The sequence below is a fragment of the Oncorhynchus gorbuscha genome, linkage group LG12 (assembly GCF_021184085.1).
Source record: "Oncorhynchus gorbuscha isolate QuinsamMale2020 ecotype Even-year linkage group LG12, OgorEven_v1.0, whole genome shotgun sequence".
In the NCBI taxonomy this organism is placed as follows: domain Eukaryota; kingdom Metazoa; phylum Chordata; class Actinopteri; order Salmoniformes; family Salmonidae; genus Oncorhynchus; species Oncorhynchus gorbuscha.
Genome location: NC_060184.1, coordinates 54070045 through 54096038, shown reverse-complemented (window position 1 = coordinate 54096038; position 25994 = coordinate 54070045). Strand labels below are relative to the sequence as shown.

At 40.3% G+C, this 25994-nt stretch overlaps 1 protein-coding gene across 1 annotated transcript in view; it reads right to left on the bottom strand.

Annotated features, from left to right (window-relative positions):
• The window catches only part of LOC123991125 (cadherin-18-like), a 412196-nt gene that overhangs the window by 345895 nt on the left and 40307 nt on the right, over nucleotides 1–25994 (bottom strand). The window contains exon 2 of the mRNA XM_046292353.1: nucleotides 4780–4872. The gene's annotated coding sequence lies outside the window, so the exon portion shown is untranslated. The remainder of the gene's footprint in view (nucleotides 1–4779; nucleotides 4873–25994) is intronic.

Sequence of the window (25994 nt, the reverse complement as noted above, 5' to 3'; positions counted from 1 at the left end):
TTAAAGAGCAAATTTCACTAAACAATAATTATTTAATCAAAAAACTATGTTTTAGGCTTAGTTAGAGTGAAACATGCCAATTAAGGTCTTAATTTTGACAGTTTGTTGCAAAAGTGATAATTCTAGCTCTTACCAGTCAAAAGTTTGGACACATCTACTCATTCCTAGGTTTTTCTTTATTTTTATTGTTTTCTATGTAGACTAATAGTGAAGAAACCAAAACTATGAAATAACACTTATGGAATCATGTAGTAAACAAAAAAGTGTGAAACAAATCAAAATATATTTTATATTTGAGATTCTTCAAAGTAGCCAACCTTTGCCTTGATGTCAGCTTTGCACACTCTTGGCATTCTCTCAACCAGCTTCATGAGGTAGTCACCAGGAATGCATTTCAATTCACAGGTGTACCTTGTTAAAAATGTATTTTTGGAATTTCTTTCTTTCTTAATTAATGTGTTTGAGCCAGTCAGTTGTGTTGTGACGTATGGTATGGTGGTATACAGAAGATAGCCCTTACTTTAAGACATGAAGGTCAGTCAAGAACTTTCAAAGTTTCTTCAAGTGCAGTCGCAAACAAACATCAAGCGCTATGATGAAACTGGCTCTCATGAGGACCGCCACAGGACATTAAGACCCAGAGTTACCTCTGCTGCAGAGGATACGTTCATTAGAGTTACCAGCCTCAGAAATTGCAGCTCAAATAAATGCTTCACAGAGTTCAGGTAACAGACACATCTCAACATCAACTGTTCAGAGGAGACTGCAGGAATCAGGCCTTCATGGTCAAATTGCTGGAAAGAAAACACTACTAAAGGACACCTATAATAAGAAGAGACTTGCTTGGGCCAAGAAACATGAGCAATGGACATTAGACCGGTGGAAATATGTCCTTTGGTCTGATGAGTCAAATTTGTGATTATTGGTTTCAACCGCCGTGTCTTTGTGAAACACAGAGTAGGTGAACGGATAATCTCCGCATGTGTGGTTCCCACCATGAAGCATGGAGGAGCAGGTGTGAAGGTGTTGGGGTGCCTTGTTGGTGACACTGTCAGTGATTTATTTAGAATTCAAGACACACTTAACCATTATGCCTAACACAGCATTCTGCAGCGATATGCCATACCATCTGGTTTGTGCTCAGTGGGACTCATTTGATTTTCAACAGAACAATGACCAAAACACATCTCCGGGCTGTGTAGGGGCTATTTGACCAAGAGGGAGTGTGATGGAGTGCTGCATCAGATGACCTGGCCTACACAATAACCCGACCTCCACCCAATTGAGATAGTTTGGGATGAGTTGGACTGCAGAGTGAAGGAAAGGTAGCCAACAAGTGCTCAGCATATGTGGGAACTCCTTTAAGACTGTTGCAAAAGCATTCAAGGTGAAGCTGGTTGAGAGAATGCCAAGAGTGTGAATAATCTAAACCATATTTTAATTTAATTTGTTTAATACTTCTTTGGTTACAAGATGATTCCGTATTATTCCGTGTTATTTCATAGTTTTGATATCTTCACTATTATTCTACAATGTAGAAAATAGTAAAAATAATAAAAAATCCTGTAATGAGTAGGTGTGTTCATGTCATATGTTTGATATCGTGTAATTTATTCCATTCCAGCCATTATAATGAGGCTGTTCTCCTATAGCTCCTTCCACCAGCCTCCTCTGCTTCACAACCTTTGAAGATGAATGGTCTTGGTAGAAAAGGCTATGACGTCCTCCCAAGTAGCAGACTCCCAGTGGTCAAAGGCACTGCATCGCAGTGTTAGCTGTCCCACTAGAGATCCTGGTTCGAGTCCAGGCTCTGTCACAGCCGGGCGCGACCGGGAGACCCATGGGGCGGCGCACAATCGGCCCAGCGTCGTCCGGTTTAGGGGAGAGTTGGCTGGCAGGGATGTTCCTGTTCCATTGTGCACTAGTGACTCCTGTGGCGGGCTGTGTGTAATACATGCTGACATGGTCGCCAGGTGTACAGTGTTTTCTCCGACATATTGGCGTGGCTGGCTTCTGGGTTAAGTTGGCGTTGTGTCAAGAAGCAGTGCGGCTTGGCTGGGTTGTGTTTCGGAGGACGCATGGCTCTTGACCATCACCTCTCCCGAGTCCGTGCGGGAGTTGCAGCAATGGGACAAGATTGTAACTACCAATTGTATATGATGAAATTGGGGAGAAAAAGGTTGTAAAGAAATAGGGCTATGACAGCAAGTCATCATAGTATCCTGGAGAAATTAACCAAAAAATACTACCATACAGTGTTTCCAAAGAGATGATTGATTTAGCCACATTGTCTTATTCGAGGAGTGTTGCAGTTCAGCCCTGTTTGGCATGGACACAACACAATTCCCTTCAAATTGTTGGTGTACTATACCCATTCATCCTTTATGAATCAAAGGAGTTCGTGAGTCGCAGCCTGACTTTCTTTCGTCTTTGCCGATAAATACATAACTACATGAGGATGAATGAATAATGATACCTATATATTAAAGTCAAACTTAACAGCCGTATAGTTGATTTCTCAGTTCAACGTAGTAGCTGTATATTGGAGTACACACATCCCCTTTACATTATGGTAGTTGTAAATGGCTGCTATATTTCATGTAATGCATATTCGGGTTATCAGTTTCTTGCCTTTTTTTAACTGTCCTTAGTCATCTCACTTTCTCCTCTTGTAAAAATAACTAAACTTCTAGATAACAATACAACAATAGTTTTTTTATTCGTACTGGGTATGATCACACATGTCAATCAGTGGAGTAGTGGAGGGTACACACACTTAATGTATTGAAAATGTATTGAAAATATAGGAAGTGTTACTTAATTTGCCACAAACTATCAGCTTTTACCCACCTTATTTTTTACCACTACATCACTGATCACTGTTTTTATTTATACATCTCTACATACAGAATGTATCATGTAGCTCAATGTTTATTGTGTAGCCTGTAGTTCTTAGCTTAGTGTACATACCACATTTGTGTAAACTCTGCTTCTACATATGTGGTCTGTTTAACCTGTTTAATGTCTGTATATTCTGTTTATTGTGGCAGCACCATTTCACAAATTCCTGAACATGCAAATGTATTTAGCAAATTTAAGTGATTCTGATTCCGATTCTAATTATGCATTTTAACCGGTTGACTGATCTTAATCGCATGTATGCTGTAAAGCACTGATTCTGAATCATTACAATAATTTAAGGCACTGATAAATCTTTGTCTGTTTTACAACGTTCTATAGCCTATCAACAATCACTCAGCCCTTTGATGTTTGACACAATCACATGGCGGCAAAATACCACATTCATCCAAAGAGGAGAGCCATTTACAAACCCTGCGTTGAATAAATAACTACTGTGTTGTCTGCAACAACAAAACTAAACGTGAACAGACCGTTCCTATGCATTTATGTGGTTTTATAATTGAGAACTATTTTGCCGCTATGACAACCTGCTATGTAAAGTTTGCTATGCAAATGTTACAGAACACTCCTCTATCCCCTTACAACCCTATCAAGCGAGAGCTACATTAAATTAAGTGACTTGCAAAATTGAATAAACCGAGACTGCACATTTGGCCACTTAAAACCACAGGTTCCCCTGACATGTTTGTATTTGCCAGGCATTACTTCTAAATAGGGCTTCTAAAATTAGCTTTATTGTGTGCAATTTCGATTAGTTTGCAAAACTATGCTTAATCACTCATTTCCACTCCAAGACAGCTATTGGCTCAGCATTTTTGCTTAGGGTATGTCCTTAGCATCTAGACTAGAGGAACAAAATGTAGCATCCCAAATGACACCCTATTCCCTATATAGTGCACTACTTTTGACTGGAGCCCTATGGGCCCTGGTCAAAAGTAGTGCACTACATAGGAAAAGGGTGCCATTTGAGCCTAACAGTTCCACAACACAGAAATACAGTGTAGCACACCAATTTCCCCTTTGATCTATTCATGAGACTCAGAGTCAGTTTCACACGGTTAAGGATCATCAACTGTCTTTGTGTTTTGTTGGCCTTGCAATTCCTGTACAAGCAGGAAGAAAATTGGTTACACATTTAGTCATTTTCTGCATCCCTGAGAACCGAAACTCAATGGGATTTGGGTTATTTTACACACAAAGGAACAGTTATCTACACCAAACAAACAACATCGCACACTTTATCACACCCTACAATGCTTTCACCTCCAAGGTCTTGCCATTGTTTGCTAATTCATTAAATCAATGCTCACGCGTCAATGATTCAGTCTTCAGCCACACGCACCCACAGTATACAGGGTGGATTTGTTTGCATGGAAAGAATGTGCTCAGTTTTGGTTGTCAGACCATGTCACACTCATACTGTGAGACATGACCCCTCCAACTTAACCACACTAAGACACAGACAAACAGACAGACAGACAGACATGCACTCACTCACTCACTCACTCACTCACTCACTCACTCACTCACTCACTCACTCACTCACTCACTCACTCACTCACTCACTCACTCACTCACTCACTCACTCACTCACTCACTCACCACACACACACACACACACACACACACACACACACACACACACACACACACACACACACACACACACACACACACACACACACACACACACACACACACACACACACACACACACACACACCATCCCTTTTATCCAAACTATGTGAACAGAGCAGAGACCAGACAAAATACATCAGCTTTATGCCCCGTAGGCTACACTTGTGGCGTGCACAAACAGTCCCCATCTGTGTGCTTGTCATTTATTAGACAGCTCACCTTGTTGTTTGGCACCGTAGACCCTCCTCACATAGATCAATGGAGGCGTCTGCCCTTGGTCTCCCACTGGTCAGTCCTCTTCCATCTCCTATGCTATGTAAGAGAAAAGAACAGAGAATAGCATTTGGTTTGGTTTTGACATTTGAAACCATCTATAATGCAGTAGAGTACCACCGTGAGACACATTGCCACAACACAACCCGCAACAACAAGGCAGAAGCTTAAAACACGAGGATCAATGCACTCTTCATATTGTTTTTAAAATGCTTCATTATGATGGAATGCTTAGTAGAACAAAATAATCCAAACTTTTTTTGACAAGTTGTCAGCGATTACAATAATAGAAGCTAGAAGCTACCTAAAGTTTTTCAGATGCAGCACAAGTCTTCCGTTTTCAAAACATATGGAGGTAAAAGCAGTACACTGCCACAGTTGATTAATTGTGACAACATCAATTTGCATCTCATTATATTTATGAAACAGACATCTGGCAGAATTAGAAGTCATTCAAACTTTCCGTTTCTCAGCCCACACATATTTACACCGCCCGGGTTAAATGATTTCCTCACAAATACTCTCCTCTAAAGTAACCTGATTAAATTAAAACTAATCAAACATACTCCTTATGGATGCTGTACAAGGAAGCCAATTCCATCTTCTATAGCTCAAACAGTGTAAATTATCACTCCTTTATTGGACTGCATTATTCTACTGTACAGTATATGTAGGGTTAAATATAGGAATGGGAAATCTAAAAACATTGCTCAGGACATATTCTGGTAAAAGCAACCTTGCAGTAAGTTCATTGATTTTGTGAATTCCCATGTAATATGTACAACACTTTACTGTACAAAATCCCATGTAAAATGTACAATGCTTTTACTGTATATGTATGAATCATGCAGCCAAAGACATAAAGGTCCAATGCAACCATTTATATCTCAATATACCGTGATTGTTTTGAATGGAAATGGTCTACAAGCAAAGAGCAATTTCTCAAGCAAATAATCCACTGGAATAATGGAAAACTAGTTATTGGCAGAGAGGTTTGGAACTATTTTTGGTCTATTTACTAATTGAAACCAGGCAGGGCAAAACTCCACGTAACCAAAACAACCTGATATTGAAAGCGATATTTTTAAACAGCTCTTACCCTAAAAAGACTATCGTAATTTCCACAATTTCACAGTATTATTCCAACTTCGTAGTGTTCATATATACTATATAGAACACAGGAGAATCACATTTTTTACTGCTCCGTGCCTTTAAACACACACTTGCATACAAATACCATACTACATAAATGTGTTTAATTTAAAACGTTGCTTTGTAGAATAACTGTCCTCAAACTGCCCTTCCATTGGCAGTCACTTCATTGGCCGGTGAACACCCATATAAAAGTCTCTCTCTTCTGTGTTTTCAACTTGGGTAAAAATCAAGATGAATATTTGGCAGTGGATATTATACAGAAGTAACAGATGGGAAACTGGAGATTTCTTTTTCATGGTGGAGGAGGTGGAGTACGAGTGGTGGTGGTGGCTGCCTGGAAGCTACGTGACTATGATTTCAAAGGAGTGGCATTAATCTGTCTCCTGTCTCTTTTTGGGCCCAAGAACAAGGTCAAGGTGGAAGAAATAACAAGACAAAAGTCACAGCAGAGAAATTGACAGGCCGGTAGGGGGCACAGTTACCTGCCTCCAAAGAGAAGGGACAAAACAAGCTTAGGGAGGAGAGGGTAAAGAAAAGGTGTGGATTAAAAGTTGAAAAATTCAACAACATACCTCACAGTTGTATAAGAACACTCACAGTTGTATAAGAACACTCACAGTTGTATAAGAACACTCACAGTATATGTAAGGAGAAGTTATGGAGGGAGGAATAGGTTGAATAGTAACAAAACTATACAACAGACTGACCAAAACTGGTCAATCCCTGGTCTAAAAAGGATCTGATTTAAAATGAACAAAACATCAATCAAGTCTATTAATGATACTATAAATTACTTGACAGCAATCGGTGTTTCTAACCTTTAACGAGTCTAATTCCCTTTAATTGACTGGTTTGTGGAATAATCAGGCTCCAGATGATGAAAGGCAGGTGAGTCCCTTTCATGTTTCTTTCATGAACTGATGGTCTAGTTAGGCAGAGAGAGAAGTCACAGACATCTATAAGGGCACATGGCGAGACCCAGATGCAGCCATGGGAGGCAGAGGGTTTAAGTCTCTGATATTTATTAGAATCATAAGGAGTAGGCAAGAGAATGGTCATGGACAGGCAAAAGATCAAAACCAGGTCAGAGTCCAGGAGGTACAGAGTGGCAGGCAGGCTCAAGGTCAGGGCAGGCAGACTGGTCATGTGGCAGGTGGGGGGAAGCAGGAGACCAGGGAGGAAAACCACACTGGTTGACTTGACAAACTGGCAACAGACAAGCAGGGAACACAGGAATAAGTACCCAGGGACTAATGAGGAAAACGGGTGACCCCTGGAGGTTGGTGGAGACAATCACAAAAAAAGGTGAAACAGATCAGGGCATGACAACATCACTCAGTCAGAAAACACCTTCCTTATGGCTTCATCCAGGCATTCGACTTGTAAGCAACAAAATATACAGTATTAGCACACAGTGTATGTGAAACTAAACAAAATGATATATTTTCAGATATCAGAGATTTTTATGGTCTGTACAAGTGGCATGTTGGTTTTATTGGAAGTGAGATGCATTTGAAGTCGATACGAAATGTAAAAACAACTATTTAATTCTTCCTCTGGATATCAACAATGAAGCATTTGAAACAGTGTTGTGGCATATCTACAATATTCGGTTGGGACTGACTCTATCCGCAGCCAGTTAGAAAGATATCTGAGGAGTACGGAGAAGAGGAGGGCGTAGTGTGCCTTGTCACTTTCACTTAGCTTTGCCTTCTCACTCCCTCCACAATGTTTGGAGACAACTGAGTGAGACATTCAAATTCCTTGTGTATCGTTTGGCAGAACCTTGAGGTCTGCATTGACAATGATGGATGCAGCTGTCAGGCAGACTGACGTTCGGGTCTTAACAACATTACATACCAAATGTTTTTGCTGCTTTTCAAGGCTAATGCTGCACACCAGTGAGCTGAGGAAACTGGCAGTGCCAAGAGGCTCTTGCAGTGGCAAGACACTGTACCTGCATCACACACCGTGCATCCCAAATGGCACCATATTCCATATGTAATAAACCAGGGCCCAAAATGCAGTTCTGATTCAATCGGTGCTATGGTCTCAGTATTGGTCTTCTCTTATACAATATGTTATTGGATTGTGTTATGGGTACATGTTCATGAGTTCAGGTATGACATATCATTGAACACTATGGAAGAGTAGACAGAGATCTGATTCTCCCATTTTGCATTATCCTGCGTGTGAGGGAAGACACACTCTGTTAAGCAGTGGGTAGAAGTTAAACTTGCTCACTACTAAATCTCATTAAACAAGACAAGTTCATGAGCCGGGGAAGAGGGATTTGTTTTAAAGGGCCCGGAGTCAGAACGTTGCTGGCTCTGCCGCTCGCTAAAAGGCTGTTAACCTTGTTGTTGATCCTGACAGACAGTGTGCCTGCGAGCCGCGTGTGTTTCAAGTTTTATTTGTCACGTGCACAAGTTCAGTGAAATGCCTTTCTTCCAGGCTGTCACGCCCTGACCTTAGAGGGCCTTTTTCTTCTCTATTTTGGTTAGGTCAGGGTGTGACTAGGGTGGGTTCTCTAGTTTGTATATTTCTAGGTTGGCCTGATATGGTTCCCAATCAGAGGCAGCTGTCTTTATTGTCTCTGATTGGGGATCATATTTAGGCAGCCTTTTTTCCCACCTGTTGTTTGTGGGATCTTGTTTTTGTGTAGTGCCTGTTAACACTACCTTTACTTGTGGAGATCTACGGACGCTGTGCCTTGGTCTAATCATTCTAACAATGATCGTGACACAGGCTCTTTCCCAACAATGCAGTAATCTATATTAGATCTATCAAATAAAGTAGAACAAAAAACCCATGAGATATAGAAATAAAAAAGGAACACGAGAAAGTAAATAAGCTATATACAGGGTCAGTGCAAGGGTCAGTGCCGATACCATATGTACAATGTGCAGGGATACTGGAGTAGTAGGGTAGATACAGTGTGTATAGGGGTAAGGTTACTAGGCTTCAGGATATGATAAACAGTGTAGCAGCAGCATATGTGGTGATTGTATGTGAGTGTGTGCCTGTGTGTAGAGTCAGTACAAATGTGTGTCTGTGCGTGTGTTTGTGTGTTGGAGTGTGAGTGTGCATAAAGTGCATACCAATAAAATAAAAGGGTCAATGCAGATAGTCTGTGCAGCCATTTTGTTAGCTATTTAGCAGTCTTATGACTTGGGAATAGAAGCTGTTCAGGAGCCTGCTTGTGTAATACATGTTGCTCCGGTACGGCATGACATGCGGAAACAGAGAGAAAGGTCTATGGCTTGGGTGGCTGAGGTCTTTAACAATTTTCCAGGCCTTCCTTTCACACCGCCTGATATACAGGTTCAGGATGGCAGCGAGTGCGGCTGGGATGTCCACATGTCCCTCTGTAGCACCACGAGATAGAGGGCGGTGCACTTGCCATAGCATGCAGTGATGCAGCCAGTCAATATGCTCTCAATGATGCAGCTGTAGGTCTTTTCTAGGATTTGAGGGCCCATACCAAATCTTTTCAACCTCCTGAGCAGGAAGTGGAGCTGTGTCGACCCGCTCCACTACAGCCCCGTAGATATGTGTATGTCTGTGTGTGTGTTACATGAGTTGTCTTGCCCACCCTGCCCGCCACTGTACTGTAGCACTGAACTGACGTGCTGCTGGTTAGCCAAGATAGGGCAGTAAGAAATGGGTCCCTGCTGTGCGTGCGTAATGGCATCGGTATGACACTTTATTACAATGCTATTAATTAATGTTCTATTGCTCTGTTATGATCAGTGTCTCCATGTCCCCTAGGGGCACATGGGTCCATAATCTAGTTTGTGTCCCAAATGGCACCCTATTCTCTATTTAGTGCACTACTGGGCCCTGGTCAAAAGTAATGCACTATATAGGGAAAAGCGTGCCATTTGGGACACAGATCAAGACTACAGTATGATAGCCAGCCACATGCTGCTGCTTCTGATGTAAGAGGTCTGGTCTGGCTCTGCACTGGGCTACTAATGCAGGTGGTTACATGGGGTTGTGTGTTAGGTCATTCGTGTAACATGGCATAATGGCATTGAAGGCTGTGTCAGGTCTGCTTTGGGAGAACACAACACACGGCAGGCAGCAGATCTGCTCATAGCAGCAACCAAAAGCAGTTAATACTTAAAGGGCATTATCTGTTATATTAAAATGTAGATATGGATAAAAAACCTGGTGATTAATTAAGGCTGGGCTGTTTTAAGATCATTCGCAATCCCAAATGCCACCCTATTTCCTATTTGGTGTTTCTGATCAACTTCCTATGGGCCCTGCTCAAAAGTTGTGCTCTATAAAGGGAATAGCATGACATTTGGGACAGACACAGGGACTGGGAGACTCCCACACCATACATTACCAACCCTCTCTTTCTGTATGGTTCATTTGTTTTGGAAAATGTACAATTTGAATGCTCCTATTACTGCTGGGTCATGGAAGTGGGATTAATAACCATATTACTCACGTAGGACATGCATAAAGTGATGGCCTGACCTTCTCTTAACCTGTACTTTACAATGAGAATGGAAAATGTCTGTTCATTGAATATAGGTGGCTCCAATATAACCACTTGAGTTAACTTTGAGCATTTTCTAAACGGTATGCAGGCTATGTGTCGCGCCCTGGCCATAGAGAGGCTTTTATTCTCTATTTTGGTTAGGCCAGGGTGTGACTAGGGTTGGCATTCTATGTTCCTTTTTCATGTTTTTGTATTTCTTGTTTTTGGCCGGGTATGGTTCTCAATCAGGGGCAGCTGTCTCTGATTGAGAAACATACTTAGGTAGCTCTTGCCCACATGGGTTTTGTGGGTAGTCGTTTTCTGTTGAGTGTTTGTATCTGCACCAGACAGAACTGTTTCGTTCACTTTTTGGGGGGTATTTTCTGTGTTCTATTCCTATATAAACAATATGAACACGTACCACGCTGCACCTTGGTCCTCACCTTCTTCCACCAACGGCCGTTACACTATGGTTGTTATAAAAACTGTCAGGCGTTTTCAACCAAGAATTCAATGGATTCTATTATTTTATCATTGCAGTATTTTTCCATAGTACCTGTCTGTGTATAATATGCTATGTGAACAGAATGTACCAGCCTCAAATAGAATATGTACTCTGTTCAACTTTCCTAGACAGAATTGCGCCCAAGGCTAAAATAATGTTGTGATTTGGCAGTTGAATCAACTACAGGTGTATAAACTAGAACCCTTAAAGTAATGATGAGTAAGTGACAATATTCCTAATTAACATCCTGGCACTTGAAAATGTTTCTTCCCTGCCTCGTCTCTAATATTCCACTTTTCTTTTCCCCTTCCTCTTCTACCTTTTTGTTTATGGCTACCTCTGCTACTTTCTTCTCTCCTTTGGCAGTGGCTATCTCTTATCCATGAGACGGGCTGTCACTTACCATATCCATCTTCTCCTTCTCTCCTCCCAATAGCTCTTTCAACTCAGTGCCATTCTTTTCCGTCACTGTAATCTCGCTTTTTGGCTCCACCACTTTGTTTTGACCTCCAGCAGTGTGTGTGTGTGTGTGTGTGTGTGTGTGTGTGTGTGTGTGTGTGTGTGTGTGTGTGTGTGTGTGTGTGTGTGTGTGTGTGTGTGTGTGTGTGTGTGTGTGTGTGTGTGTGTGTGTGTGTGTGTGTGTGTGTGTGTGTTTGGTGGGTGTGTGTGTCTGGGTGTGTTCCTTCCTGCAGTTGGTTCAAGGCAGGGGATGAGGGAGGACAGAAAATAATTACATTAGCTGTCTCCCCTTCTCCCCCTCCTACTCCTCCTACTCGTCCTCTTCCTCTGCTTGCCAACGCTGGGGATCATTGCCATATCAATATTTTAGGCTGACATTGACATTGGGGCATGGCTCGGAGCAGGAAAGCAAAACAGGGAATATCAAAAGATTACTCTAGGAAAGAAACGTAACTCATCAAAGGGTTCAGTCACTGACTTTTAAACGGTGAAACAGAGAGAAAGAAAGGGATGGTATGTTCCAGTTTGTTTGACAGCTGCCAGTTGAATGTGTTGATATTGCTCGAAAGAGAGCATCAGCCAAGGACATCTTAAGTATACTATAACTAAAAAAAGATTAAGGAGCATTTGATAGTTACACAGATCAAAGCTTTATGTTTGGTCTGCAACGTTAAAGTCTTCACACACAAGACAATTTGTGTTATCACTGGTAGGTTCTGATTAACAGTGTAAACTCACGGACAACTGGGAAAAGCTCAAACCAAGTTTATTCGCCCACTGAGTCAAACAGCTGCAAAGACAAAGACATGTTTACACAAGCACATATATACAGTATATACCCTCCGACTAGGAGTCACCTTATTGCACATCTTGACAGCCAACACATCTCTGCAGCTCGTCAGGAACTTAGTTAGTTCCTCTAACTGGTGTAGACATGGCCCCGCCTCCTGTTAGAACTTTTGTGGGCATGTAAGTATATGTGTGTGTGTGTCATAGGACTGTTCCTTTTCACTTCATCTGACCTGACCTCGGGCCGAATTCCTCACTCCTCCTTAGTCCATGGCTGTCCTACCTTATCAGTGACTGAAACCAGAGTGTTGCCCTTACCCTCTGTCCATAGGATCCATGAGATTTAACAATGACATGTTTGACCGAATTTAAACTTCCTGTCTCCCCTCATTGTCTCACTCAGTAACTTTCCATACTCCTAGTTCATATCCACCCACCATTGACCCCAGCATACTGTATACAGTACCAGTAAAAAGTTTGGATACACCTACTCATTCAAAGATTTTTCTTTCTTTCTTTATTTTAATTTTATTTAACTAGGCAAGTCAGTTAAGAACAAATTCTTATTTTCAATGACGGCCTAGGAACAGTGGGTTAACTGCCTGTTCAGTGGCAGAACGACAGATTTGTAACTTGTCAGCTCGGGAGTTTGAACTCACAACCTTCCGGTTACTAGTCCAACGCTCTAACCACTACATTGTAGAATCTAGTGAAGACATCAAGCAGGCTAACCTAGATTATACATTGTAGAATCTAGTGAAGACACCAAAACTATGAAATAACACATATGGAATCGTATAGTAAAAGGGTTAAACAAATCCAAATTAATTTTAGATTTTAGATTATTCAAAGTAGCCAAACTTTGCCTTGATGACAGATTTGCACACTCTTGGCCTTCTCTCAGCCAGCTTCACCTGGAATGCTTTTTCAACAGTCTTGAAGGAGTTCCCACATATGCTGAGCACTTGTTGGCTGCTTGTCCTTCACTCTGTTGTCCAACTCATCCCAAACCATCTCAATTGGGTTGAGGTTGGCTATGTCATCTAATGCAGTACTCCATCACTCTCCTTCTTGGTCAAATAGCCCTTACACAGCCTGGAGGTGTGTTGGGTTATTGTCTTGTTGAGAAACAAATGAGTCGCACTGAGCACAAACCAGATGGGATGGCATATCGCTGCAGAATGCTGTGTTGCCATGCTGGTTAAGTATGCCTTGAATTCGAAATAAATCACAGAAAGTGTCACCAGCAAAGCACCCCCACACCAGCACACCTCCTCCTCCATGCTTCACGGTGGGAATCACACATGCGGAGATCATCCGTTCACCTACTCTGCATCTCATAAAGACACGGTGGTTGAAACCAAAAATCCTAATTTGGACTCAGCAGACCAACGGGCATATTTCCACTGGTCTAATTTCAATTGCTATTCTTTCTTGGCCCAAACAAGTGTCTTATTATTATTGGTGTCCTTTAGTAGTGTTTTCTTTGCAGCAATTTGACCATGAAGGCCTGATTCACGCATTCTCCTCTTAAAAGTTGATGTTGAGATATGTCTGTTACTTGAACTCTGTGAAGCATTTATTTGGGCTGCAATTTCTGAGGTGTGGTTATCTCTAATCAACGTATCCTCTGCAGCAGAGGTAACTCTGGGTCTTCCTTTCCTGTGGCGGTCCTCATGAGAGTCAGTTTCATCATAGCACTTGATGGTTTTTGCAAATTCACTTTAATTAAGAAACTTTCAAAGTTCTTGAAATGTTCCGGATTGACATCTCAAATATGCAAAGAGAAACAACAGTCCATCATTACTTTAACTTGTCTTAAGTTAAAGTAATGATGGACTGTTGTTTCTCTTTGCATATTTGAGATGTTCTTGCCATAATATGAACTTGGTCTTTTACCAAATAGGGCTATCTTCTGTATACCAACCCTACCTTGTCACAACACAACTAATTGGCTTAAACGCATTTAGAAGGAAAGATATTCCACAAATTAAGACACACCTGTGAATTGAAATACATTCCATGTGCCTACCTCATGAAGCTGGTTAAGAGAATGCCAACAGTGTGCATAGCTGTCATCAAGGCAAAGGGTGGCTACTTTGAAGAATCTCAAATATAAAATATATTTAGTTTTTTTTAACACGTTTTAGTTTACTACATGCTTCCATATGTGTTATTTCATTGTTGTGTTGTCTTCACTATTAGTCTACAATGTAGAAAATAGTAAAAATATAGAAAAACCCTTGAATGAGTAGGTGTGTCCAAACTTCTGACTGGTACTGTATATTCATTATACATGTAAAGTAATCAATAAGTTCTAGTATGGTAACATGAATATGTTTATTTCAAGCTAGAAGCCAACATCACTTAAGCCAAATTCACCAATCAGATCTCTTGGCTAGAACTAGCAGCTTTGTAACATGGTATGACAATAGGACTCTGGTTGGAATAGTTGCAAGGTTTTATTTTATGGGGATAATATCTTTATTGTGTCATGTGCTCCACTATGTCAGTCTCTAAGGGCAGCTAGATTTCACAGTGCCTTATGCAAGTTGTCAGTTCACATTTCTAATCGTCAAAATTTATCACAGTCCATATACGCCATGAATATTATTTCCTTGTCACACAACCAACATTTCAGTCTTTGGAATATTTGTTTAGTCATTTACTGCCTTAAACTTCCAAATCACAGAGAGTTAGACATTGAATAACAATGGCATATTCCTTGCCGGGGGATATGGAAAGATTGAATTTGAAAATAAGCGGACTATACAATACACACAGCATTTACAACCCATTTCCCCCCTGAGGTTCTAGTATTCTTTAACATACTGAGGATGTAATGCTGTAATGTAAATTCATGCAGAAGTCTTTCACTGTGCATCGCGAGACAGGAGTAAAAAAACTGCACGGATAAACGCTACAGTAAGACTTCCTATTGCTTGCCTGTGTGAGATAGAGAGACTGACAAAGTGACTCTCACTCATCATATGCTGAGCTTCAATATCCCCCAGTCCCAAATGGGTTAAATTACCAAACACAGGGATGTTTAATACAGTTTGCTAGCTCATTTCGCTGCTAGACTCTCTCATCTTCTTTCATGTGTGTGCTGTGAAAAAGAAGAGATCTCTATTTAGTCTGATTTCCCTGCAGCATCATATACTGTAGACACTATATCCATAATACATGTAATTGATGGATGTTATCATGTTGTTATGAAGATATGCTTGCGTTGGCATCAGTCAAGAAAACATATGTAGGTCTAGATTACTGGCATGGTACGGTAAAAGGTCTGCTGGTTACTGTGGGCTTGTCCCAAATGGCACAGTATTCCCTATTTAGTGCACTTCTTTTGACCAGGCTGTGTTCAAAAGTAAGCCTGGTCAAAAGTAGTACACTGTATAAAGAAAAGTGTGATATTTGGGATGTACCCTGTATGATGTCTAAAGGAGAATTATTCATAAGGATAGAGAAGAATAAATAATCAGCCATTACTCTTTCATTTAATGTTACCTCCGCTATACCACAAATACATTAAACTGTCTTCAACCATACACAATGTCCATGCCCTTATTCTTGGTCTTTATCTCTATCACTAAATATGTTTTCATGAACTTGACATTGAAATACAATGAATGCATGTCACATCATACAATTATTTAAACAAAATCACATTCCTTAGTTGGGGGTAAACGTATCCCTTATCTACAAATCCACACAAAAGGAATGGCCATTGCCCTTTGAGTGAGGACTGTGGATATTAAAGGTGCAATGCAGCCATTTTCAATATCAAACATTTCTGGCTCACAATTAAGTATCTTATTGTGATCGTTTTCAATTAAAATGGTAAAATAAATAAACAGAATAGCTTCTTAGCAAAGAGCAATTTCTCAAGCAAGAATTTAGCTAAAAGTCTGGAAATGGTCTGACTGTGAGGGGAAAACTGAAAACTAGCTGTTCGTGGCAGAGAGGTTTGGAATTCTCTTTCTTATAGGTCTATTATCTAATTTACCGCCTGGTGATGTGGTCAGGCTGGCCAAAACTCAACCCCACCAAAATAGGCTGAAAATTCTCCAGAGTGGCGCTGCGGTCTAAGGCACTGCATCGTAGTGCCAGAGGCATCACTACAGACTGTGGTTTGATCCCGGGCTGTATCACAACTGGCCGTGAGCAGGAGTCTCATAGGGCGGCGCACAATTGGCCCAGTGTCGTCTGGGTTAGGGAAGTGTTTGGCCACGGTAAGCCATCATTGTAAATAAGAATATGTTAACTGACGTGCCTAGTTAAATAAATAAAACAAAACAATTCAGGCAGTCTTTTATCATCATGTTCACAATTTCACAGTATTGCTCCAACATCAGTGTGGAAATATACAGTATATCAAACACAGGAAAATCTCATTTTTGACTGCACTGGGCCAATTCAGTTGCATATTTTGTCCATGGACTCATCACTAGCTGTCCCTAGCTCACATGGGGGAAAAATGGCTAGGTAGCTAACTTTATTCTTCCTAAATAATACTAAAGGTAAAAAACATTGGATTGGAGTTTTCCACCATATTTTTTGCACCAGTCTCGGTTATATTCCTTTTAAATCCAAGTCACATTAAAATGGACTATAATTTAAACATAACTGTCATGCCCTGACCTTAGAGATCCTTTTTATTCTCTATTTGGTTAGGTCAGGGTGTGACTTGGGCGGGCAAATCTGTTTCTATTTCTTTGTTGGCCTAGTATGGTTCCCAATCAGAGGCAGCTGTTAATCATTCTCTGATTGGGGATCATACTTAGGCAGCCATTTTTCCCCCACCTTCAGTTGTGAGATCTTGATTTTTGTTAGTTGCTGTATACCCTGCAGAACTTCACGGTCGTTTCTTTTGTTGTTTTGGTGTTCATCAAAATAAAGATGTACGCTTACCACGCTGCACCTTGGTCTCATTCCAACAACGGATGTAACAATAACCATATATCTCAAGAGCCCAAAGCCATAAAACCAGGTGTTCTCATTTCAACAATTGACCACAGTGGGGCCAACATGCACAACTGTCCTGACACTTTGTCTAACCGTTAATCACTCCGTGCAATACGGTTTTGGACTGTCATCACCCCAAAATGATTTTACCATTACAAAAAAATGCACTTACTGTGCACAGTTTTAACACATATTCCCACGGAGGTGTTTTGCATTGCGCTTCCTGAGCTAATGGAAACTTGGAGGGAAGAGAGAAAAAAAACGTTTGTCTCAAAGCTGTATTGCACACAAACTCAGTAGAAATCTGTGATACATTTGAGATTTACATGATTATCAAAATGTCACTCCAAGGAAAGCCTACATGAAACACAGCCCTTAATTTAAGTGTTTCTAAAATCCCCCATGGGAAAAAGGAATGGTGAAAAAACGATTGCAACCATATTATCAACACATGGCGAGAACCAAATGCAGACACAGGAGGCAGATGGTTGGAATCTTACAATGTTTATTAATCCAAAGGGGTAGGCAAGTGAATGGTCGTGGACAGGCAAAAAGGTCAAAACCCGATCAGAGTCCAGGAGGTACAGAGTGGCAGACTGGCTCGTGGTCAAGGCAGGCAGAATGGTCAGCCAGGCGGGTACAAAGTCCAGAAATAGGCAAGGGTCAAAACCAGGAGGACTAGAAAAAGGAGAATGCAAAAAAAAGCAGGAGAACTGTAACGGTTCTCTTGTGGTGAAGGAGAGTCGGACCAAAATGCAGCGTGTAGATTGCGATCCATGTTTAATAAACAAACATAAAACACGAATCAATTAAACACTACAAAACAAAGAACGTAACGAAAACCGAAACAGCCTAGAATTGTGTAAACTAACACAGAGACAGGAACAAGGACACTAAGGACAATCACCCATGAAACACAAAGAATATGGCTGCCTAAATATGGTTCCCAATCAGAGACAACGATAAACACCTGCCTCTGATTGAGAACCACTTCAAACAGCCATAGACTTAACTAGAACACCCCACTAAGCTACAATCCCAATACACCACATACAAAAACCCCATGCCACACCCTGGCATGACCAAATAAATGAAGATAAACACAAAATACCTCGACCAGGGCGTGACAAGAACGGCAAAACCACTGGCTGACTTGGAAATATACAAGACCAACTGGCACAGAGAGACAGGAAACACAGGGATAAATCACTGGGGAAAATAAGCGACACCTGGAGGGGGTGGAGACAACCACAAGGGCAGGTGAAACAGATCAGGGCGTGACACATATTCCTGTTTGACCGCTAGGTTTTATGGCTATTATGACACCTCCACTGTGGGGCTCTATGTAGCATGGGAGTCATGAGAAGTGCTAACCTAAGCTATGACCTTACCCATCACCTTATGTATTATTAATACCCCCCAGTTACAAGAAGTAACATCCCACTGGCTCCTTATCCTCCCCTGCATGCTTCCTGTCCCTAACACTAAAACTGAAACTAAATCATATAAAAATGAAATAAACATATTTTTATACAATTTTAACAAAAACAACTAGCAAATCAGGTCTGAAAACTAACTGAAACTAAACTGAATTCAAAGTAAAAATCCCCAAATTAATAGATATAAAAACTAATATCAAAACAGCTATAATAACCTTGGTATTTACCGTAATATTTTTGCAGACTGTACTATACTGTAGTGTTTATTGAGTGTTTTTGCAGACTGTATTATACAGCAGTATTTACTGTAGTAATTTGATTTGATTTGTCATGCCCTGACCTTAATTATCTTTGTTTTCTTTATTATTCTGGTTAGGTCAGGGTGTGACGAGGGTGGTTTGTGTAGTTTTTGTATTTTCTTGGGGTTTTGTATGTCTACGGGTTGTTGTATATCTAGGTGTTTATATGTCTATGGTTGCCTAGATTGGTTCCCAATCAGAGGCAGCTGTTTATCGTTGTCTCTGATTGGGGACCATATTTAGTTAGCCATATTCCTTGGGTTTTGTGTGGGCTATTGTCTATGTGTAGTTCCATTTCAGAACGCGTGGTATAGTGGTTTGTTTCGTGGTCTTCGTTTATAAAAGAAGAATGTATTCATATCAAGCTGCGCCTTGGTCTCCTCATTAGATATTGTATATTTATTTTATTATCTTTGACATTGAAGTGGAAGCTTCCTCCTTGAGGAAATCTACTGCAGAAATACTAAAAGAGCAAATATTCCATCTCATGTAATGTAGGGAAGGAGGTCTGAATGAACAGTTCAGAGCTTCTGCTCTTTTCTATAACCTGTAGGAAACACAATATATGATCATTCCTTGGCATGTAGGTTTCTCACTTATGAGTGGCACAAATTGTGATATGTGGGAGAGGAATGGGTGGGGTATATGCAAATGAAATACTGTAGTATTTACTTAGTTAACAAACTATTGTGTCTTTGTGGACTGTAATGTTTTTGTGTCCATTAATGTAGTATTTACTACTGTGTTTTTCCCCTGATAACACTAGTATACTGTACATTATAATATTCTATAACATTCTATAGTTGGTACTGCACATGATCAAAGGATACTACAGTGTGTAGTATACTATGCTACAGCAGAATACTGTACTATTCTATATTATATTCTATACTATTCTATCCTATCCTATTCTATATCAACAGCAACACATAATAGGAGGCTGTAGCCACACTCTGCATCCAAAATGACACCCTATTCCCTATAGTGTGCACTACCAGGGGGCTCTGGCCAAAAGTAGTGCACTATGTAAAGAATAGGGTGTTATTTGGGATGCAGTCAGTGGCTTAAGCCTCCTTTTCTTATATCAGGCAGTGGGCTCAAAGAGGTGGTCACAAAGATCACCGTGCAAGGCTTGACCACTTCACTCTCTACAAACCACCTCTGCTGTTCATTTACTAAAAGTTCCTATAAATATAATTTATTTGTCCACAGAAAAGACCGATGTGAGTCTGGTTTTCAAGACCTTCAACTTCACCACATCTGCCAGAACATATCCACCATCTGCCTTCCACAATTTGACAAACCTGGGAAAAAATACGAACACACACGCAGCCAGGCACACATGCATATGCACACACATAACTGCAATGCAAACCACACAAGTTTATGTGAAGGGTGCATTTAATATGTACCGTACCTGCCATGAGTGCTTTTGCACTCTTGGACCACACCTGACCCACAAATTAAAACATCACTTTAAATCTATCCAGCAGACCGCAGATTTGTGGGTGCCAGTTTATATCCGCGCTAACCAGGTTTAGCAGACACAGCTTCCACTGTACTGTAGCCCTGAGGCCTGGACATTGACAGTCGTCATGGGTAGCCAGCCATGTCTGCGTCAGGATTTAAAGATCACTCAAAGTTCAGCCCGTGTTTGTACCCACCCAGAGTCTATGGGTCTCCACAGAGCTTTACAGATTTACTGTGTGTTTTCCTGCAAACTGCAACCGTTCTTGTCGATGTCTCACGAGGGCACAACGCAAATCGCACAGATGTTTTCCCTCATTTCCATTAGGAACGTGAATAATGTGATGCTTTGGAATGGTTCATTTTGAAAAGCAGCTGAACAAACAATAATACAAATAATATCCTTATCCGTAATCTTTCTTAGAAGCGTATAGGACATTATTGGATTTTCAAAGTTGGGTCTTTAATGATATTTTCAAAGTGACTAAATAGTGAATAGTGTCATGACTGCATGAATGCACACCATATCACCACGTTTGTGTGGTTAGCATGTCATTTTGCTTCAAGGGACCTGTCCCACCTATTGATTTATTGAGCGCTTGGGGCTAGGGTTCAATCTGAAAAAGATGATTCTAAGATAATTGGCTTTAAAATTCCAAACCCTCATTGGTCTGAATGGTGTCAGCTATGGTGGTCCTTCTGTAGCTCAGTTGGTAGAGCATGGTGCTTGTAACGCCAGGGTAGTGGGTTCGATCCCTGGGACCACCCATACGTTGAATGTATGCACACATGACTGTAAGTCACTTTGGATAAAAGCGTCTGCTAAATGGCATATATTATTATTATTATTAGCTATTTTTTAGCTTGCATTCTTTTGAACTTAACAACATGAATTGAGAGTACTATACAGGTAGAGAAGATTGAACAGAACAAGGCTATGTCATCAACTCAATTTTGAGCAAAAAAAATAAATAAATGCAGCTAGAACCTAGTCTAGTTATGTCAAGGGACTTGGGATCTCAGAGGGCATTGCTATGGATGAGGAACTATTATAAGCATCACAATCTCTACATTTAGCCCACACGCCATACAGGTTAATTTTTGGAACACATACAGCATTGTGATAAAGAGCACTAAAACACTAATAACAGATTATGAATATTAAATGAGAAATGCACATGAACGATACAGGTGATTTTATTAAAGTCATAGTGCATTATGATAAAGAGCACAAATAACAGATTATGAATATTGATACAAGGTGTGTTGGTTAAAGAACAGATGTCTTATTTTGTCTATGTTCCACTATATAGGACATATTTTCTTCCTCAGTTGTGTGGAGACATATCTCAGAGTGATCTTAAATAATTATATATTTTCATTTCAAGTTTATGACATCCATCTACCAAAGTAGTCACTACTTGGCTCCTATAAGACTATAGGAGCATATGTACAGAATATATACAAATGTAAATATGCTGACCAAAAATATAAAGGCAACATGTAAAGTGTTGGTCTCATGTTTCAGGAGCTGAAATAAAATATCCCAGAAATGTTCTATATGCAAAAAAAGCTTATTTATTTCAAATGTGTTTACATCCCTGTTAGTGAGCATTTCCAATTTGCCAAGATAATCCAGTTGCCTTACAGGTGTGGCATATCAAGAAGCTGAATAAACAGCAGGATCATTACAGAGGTGCAAATTGTGCTGGGGACAATAAAAGGACACTCTAAAAATGTGCAGTTTTGTCATGCAACACAATGCCACAGATGTCTCAAGTTTTGAAGGAGTGTGTAATTGGCATGCTGACTGCAGGAATGTCCACCAGAGCTGTTGCCAGATCATTTAATGTTAATTTCTCTACCATAAGCTGCCTCCAGCATCGTTTTAGAGTATTTGGCAGTACTTTCAACCGGCCTCATAACCGGATACCACGTCTAACTACGCTAGCCCAGGACCTTCACATCCGGCTTCTTCACCTGTGGGATCGTCTGAGACCAGCCACCAAGACAGCTGATGAAACTGAGGAGTATTTCTGTCTGTAATAGAGCCCTAGGCCTGACACCCCGGTGGGTGGGCCTGGCTCTCCCAAGTGAATGGGTCTATGCCCTGCCAGGGTCACCCATGGATGCTCCCCTGCCCAGTCATGTGAAATCCATAAATTCGGGCTTAATGTATGTATTTCAATTAACTGATTTCCTCATAGGAACTATAATTCAGTAAGATCAATGAAATTGTTGCATGTTGCGTTGATAATTTATGCAGTGTACATAGACTACATGAATATGTAAGTGTTCTCTGAGGCGTATGTGCAAAGTGACCCATTTACCATATGATTCACCATTTCAATAGCCTGATGTAGAGAAGATATTACACATAATATGTATTATGACAGTCTGTCTTCTATCCAGGGCGATCAGCATCAAAATAAGACCCCCACCAACACAGTAAACATGACAGAACTGACATATGTGGTCTCGGTAGTAAGTCACAACGCTGAAGCATTGTGGGAATGCAGGAAGTCACTTGAGGTGGTGTTGCCCTTATGGAAAAACCACATCATTTCACATGTTTGAAATCACACAATTTCACATGTGAAATGTCCACCTGTTTTGCATTTGTACATTTTTCTGGAACTTCGCGTGTGGTGATGTTTTACATGAAGTATCACATGTATATTTTCACAATTGATCACATTACCTTTCACATGTGAAATTCATGTGGTTTTTCTGTAATGATAGTGGCAATGATGAATTGTCATTCCTTTATGCCACTGAGGATAATAAACTCCATAACGTATAATCATATTCTTAGATCCTAAAATCTTGGTGAAGGGATTTTCAAGGATGGGTCAGACCACAATAGAAGTAGAAGTGTAGCAATTGGGTCTATCGGAAGAAACTGCAATCATGAATAATGCATTTATACTCTCTAAGAAAAATTATCTATTATTCGACAGGCCTTATTAGAATCTCATATTTCAAGGATTATGTAATCAAATGCACCAATTGAATATTGGTCTGACCACACACATCTATATTAATGATAATCTGAATCTTATTTGATCTTCATCTTTATTGCCTGACATTTACAGTAGAGCTCATTGTACGAGACCCACTTGTGTTTCCTTTCCAGTCACTCCTGAATTTATTGAATCCTCTCTCTCTCTCTCTCTCTCTCTCTCTCTCTCTCTCTCTCTCTCTCTCTCTCTCTCTCTCTCTCTCTCTCTCTCTCTCTCTCTCTCTCTCTCTCTCTCTCTCTCTCTCTCTCTCTCTCTCTCTCTCCTCTCCCTCTCCCTCTCCCTCTCTCTCTCTCTCCCTCTCGTATTGGATGCTTAATGTCTTTGAAGGGTTCAGAACAATACTACATTTGCGCTGTTGCAACTCATTTTCACTGTGACAAAACACATAGAGGAAAATAGATGATACTTAATCTTCTCAACAATTCGGAACAGTGTGCCAGTCTGGGTTATAGGAACAAGTATTGATTCTGCTGAGAAAATCAGTTAACTAGTCATCTTAGTTAAAGAAGATCTCAAGCTGACACTGGGGTGTAAGATCTCTAGAAATTCAACAGCTGTGAATTCTACCGAATACAATTTCTGACCCAGTGACTGGGAGGGGTTGGTCAAACAATGGGTGCATCCCAAATGTCACACTATTCCCTATATCACACTATTTCCTGTATGGTGCAAAACCTTTGACCAGGGCTCTGGTAGATAAAAATGAGGGAATGAGGGATTATGTTGCAATTTTCAACACACACAATGTGAGCTTCACATGTATTGATTTTGATGAAATATCAGAGTTCCATGCATATTACAATCTTGTGCTTCCTTCTGTAATTCTTTCAATATTACAATATGTCCTCTTGTCCCCATTAGCAGTGCAGCTAATTTCCCCATGCCTTTTTAATTGAGGATATCATCGTGCCAGGGATTAGGGATGTGGATATCTGGGATATTAGACCATGTGCATGTGCAGACTGAGAATAGTGAGAGAGTAAATGACGCCTGCCGATAGTTGGAAAATGCCAAATTTCTGCCTGGCAAAAGAGACATGGTTCTCTTCACATCCAGGGGGACATTCCTTGGAATCAATCCCCCCATCTTAAATGGCAGCTACTCCGCCATCTGTGAATTGGCGGAAGGATTTTGTTTTTGTAATTAATTGTTTTTCACTCAGCAGCCTCCCCCACTGCAGGGCCACATGAAATGGACTCTGTATGTTTATGTTCTGATCTAATGCTACCTTACGGCATTTCCTCAGTATAGCTATTGTAGATGGTACATTTACACATATGTATTGTGGAGATACTGCACACTGTAGGAATGCAATATAATCATGTACAGCTGTAATAGCTTATTGAAATCCAATCTCACCAAAGTATTTTGAGAGAAACACTGTCATTTTGGACATTTGCATGCAATTTCCTGTAAAAAGATTCACCTTGTGTATATGAGTTCCTCTCAATAAAATCTATCCTGTGTCCACTACAATCCAGTGGTCATCATTTAGGGGGACTGGTAATGTATGCGTTACTATATCCAAGGCCTGCTTTGATTTCATCCTTACTTCCAAATCAGACAAACCATAGAAACACCATTACACATGAGGAAATTAATGCCAGATATACAGTCCAACCACTCATTTCTGAGCCTGCCTGGAGAGTAGACCTCGACATTAAAAAGAGGGCCCACAAGATATTACTATGGTAATGCAATGCAGTGGCTGGAGGCAAGGAGCCAACAATTGATCTTCAAATTGACATGCTGTCACCATGACTCCACTGAGATAAAGAAACGTGTGCAAAAAGAAAGGAGAAATCTATGAAACATTTGTACCCTTACGGAGTAAAGTTGTAACATGTTGATTCTGGAGGAGGTTATTGGAGTGAAACATACTTTGAGAGAAATGTTCCATGGTGAGCTTACCCAGGATGCTGCCCATAATGCTGCAAACCCTGCCCAGGATGCTGATTTACCATGTATGTAATGTTTTTGGTGTATATAGGAATTTAGATTTTAATTCAAAGATGTGTTATTGTGAACACATCTTTGGGAATACACTGCTATTGCAGTGAAGTAAAAAAACACAAAAAAAACATATAGCTGTTAAATTACTAACATTTTTAATATATTGCTGTCAATCGAACACATTTTTTCTCCAACTTTTCTTAAGATCCAGATTGTTTGATTGCCATGGTGAGATACCTGAAACAGTTATGTATAATAGACTCATTATACACTTAAATTGAATAAATACACATTTTCACTGTCATGTTTTCAGAACGCACGTGTGACAACCACCTATCTATGTCCATTTGCTCTGCATACTGTAGAGCAGGTATTCCCAAACAGTAGAGGTATTCCCAAATATTGCGCGTACCCAGGGGTATTTGCAATAACATCGGGGTTACGCCAAATATAAATGTGATTCACATTTTATTTTTTTCAATTTAAAGTTTTATAAAGTTATTGTTTATTTTTGTTTATTTTTTCCTTGGTGCATATATATATATATATGTATATACATACCCACATATACACATTATATATATATATATATATATATGTATATAT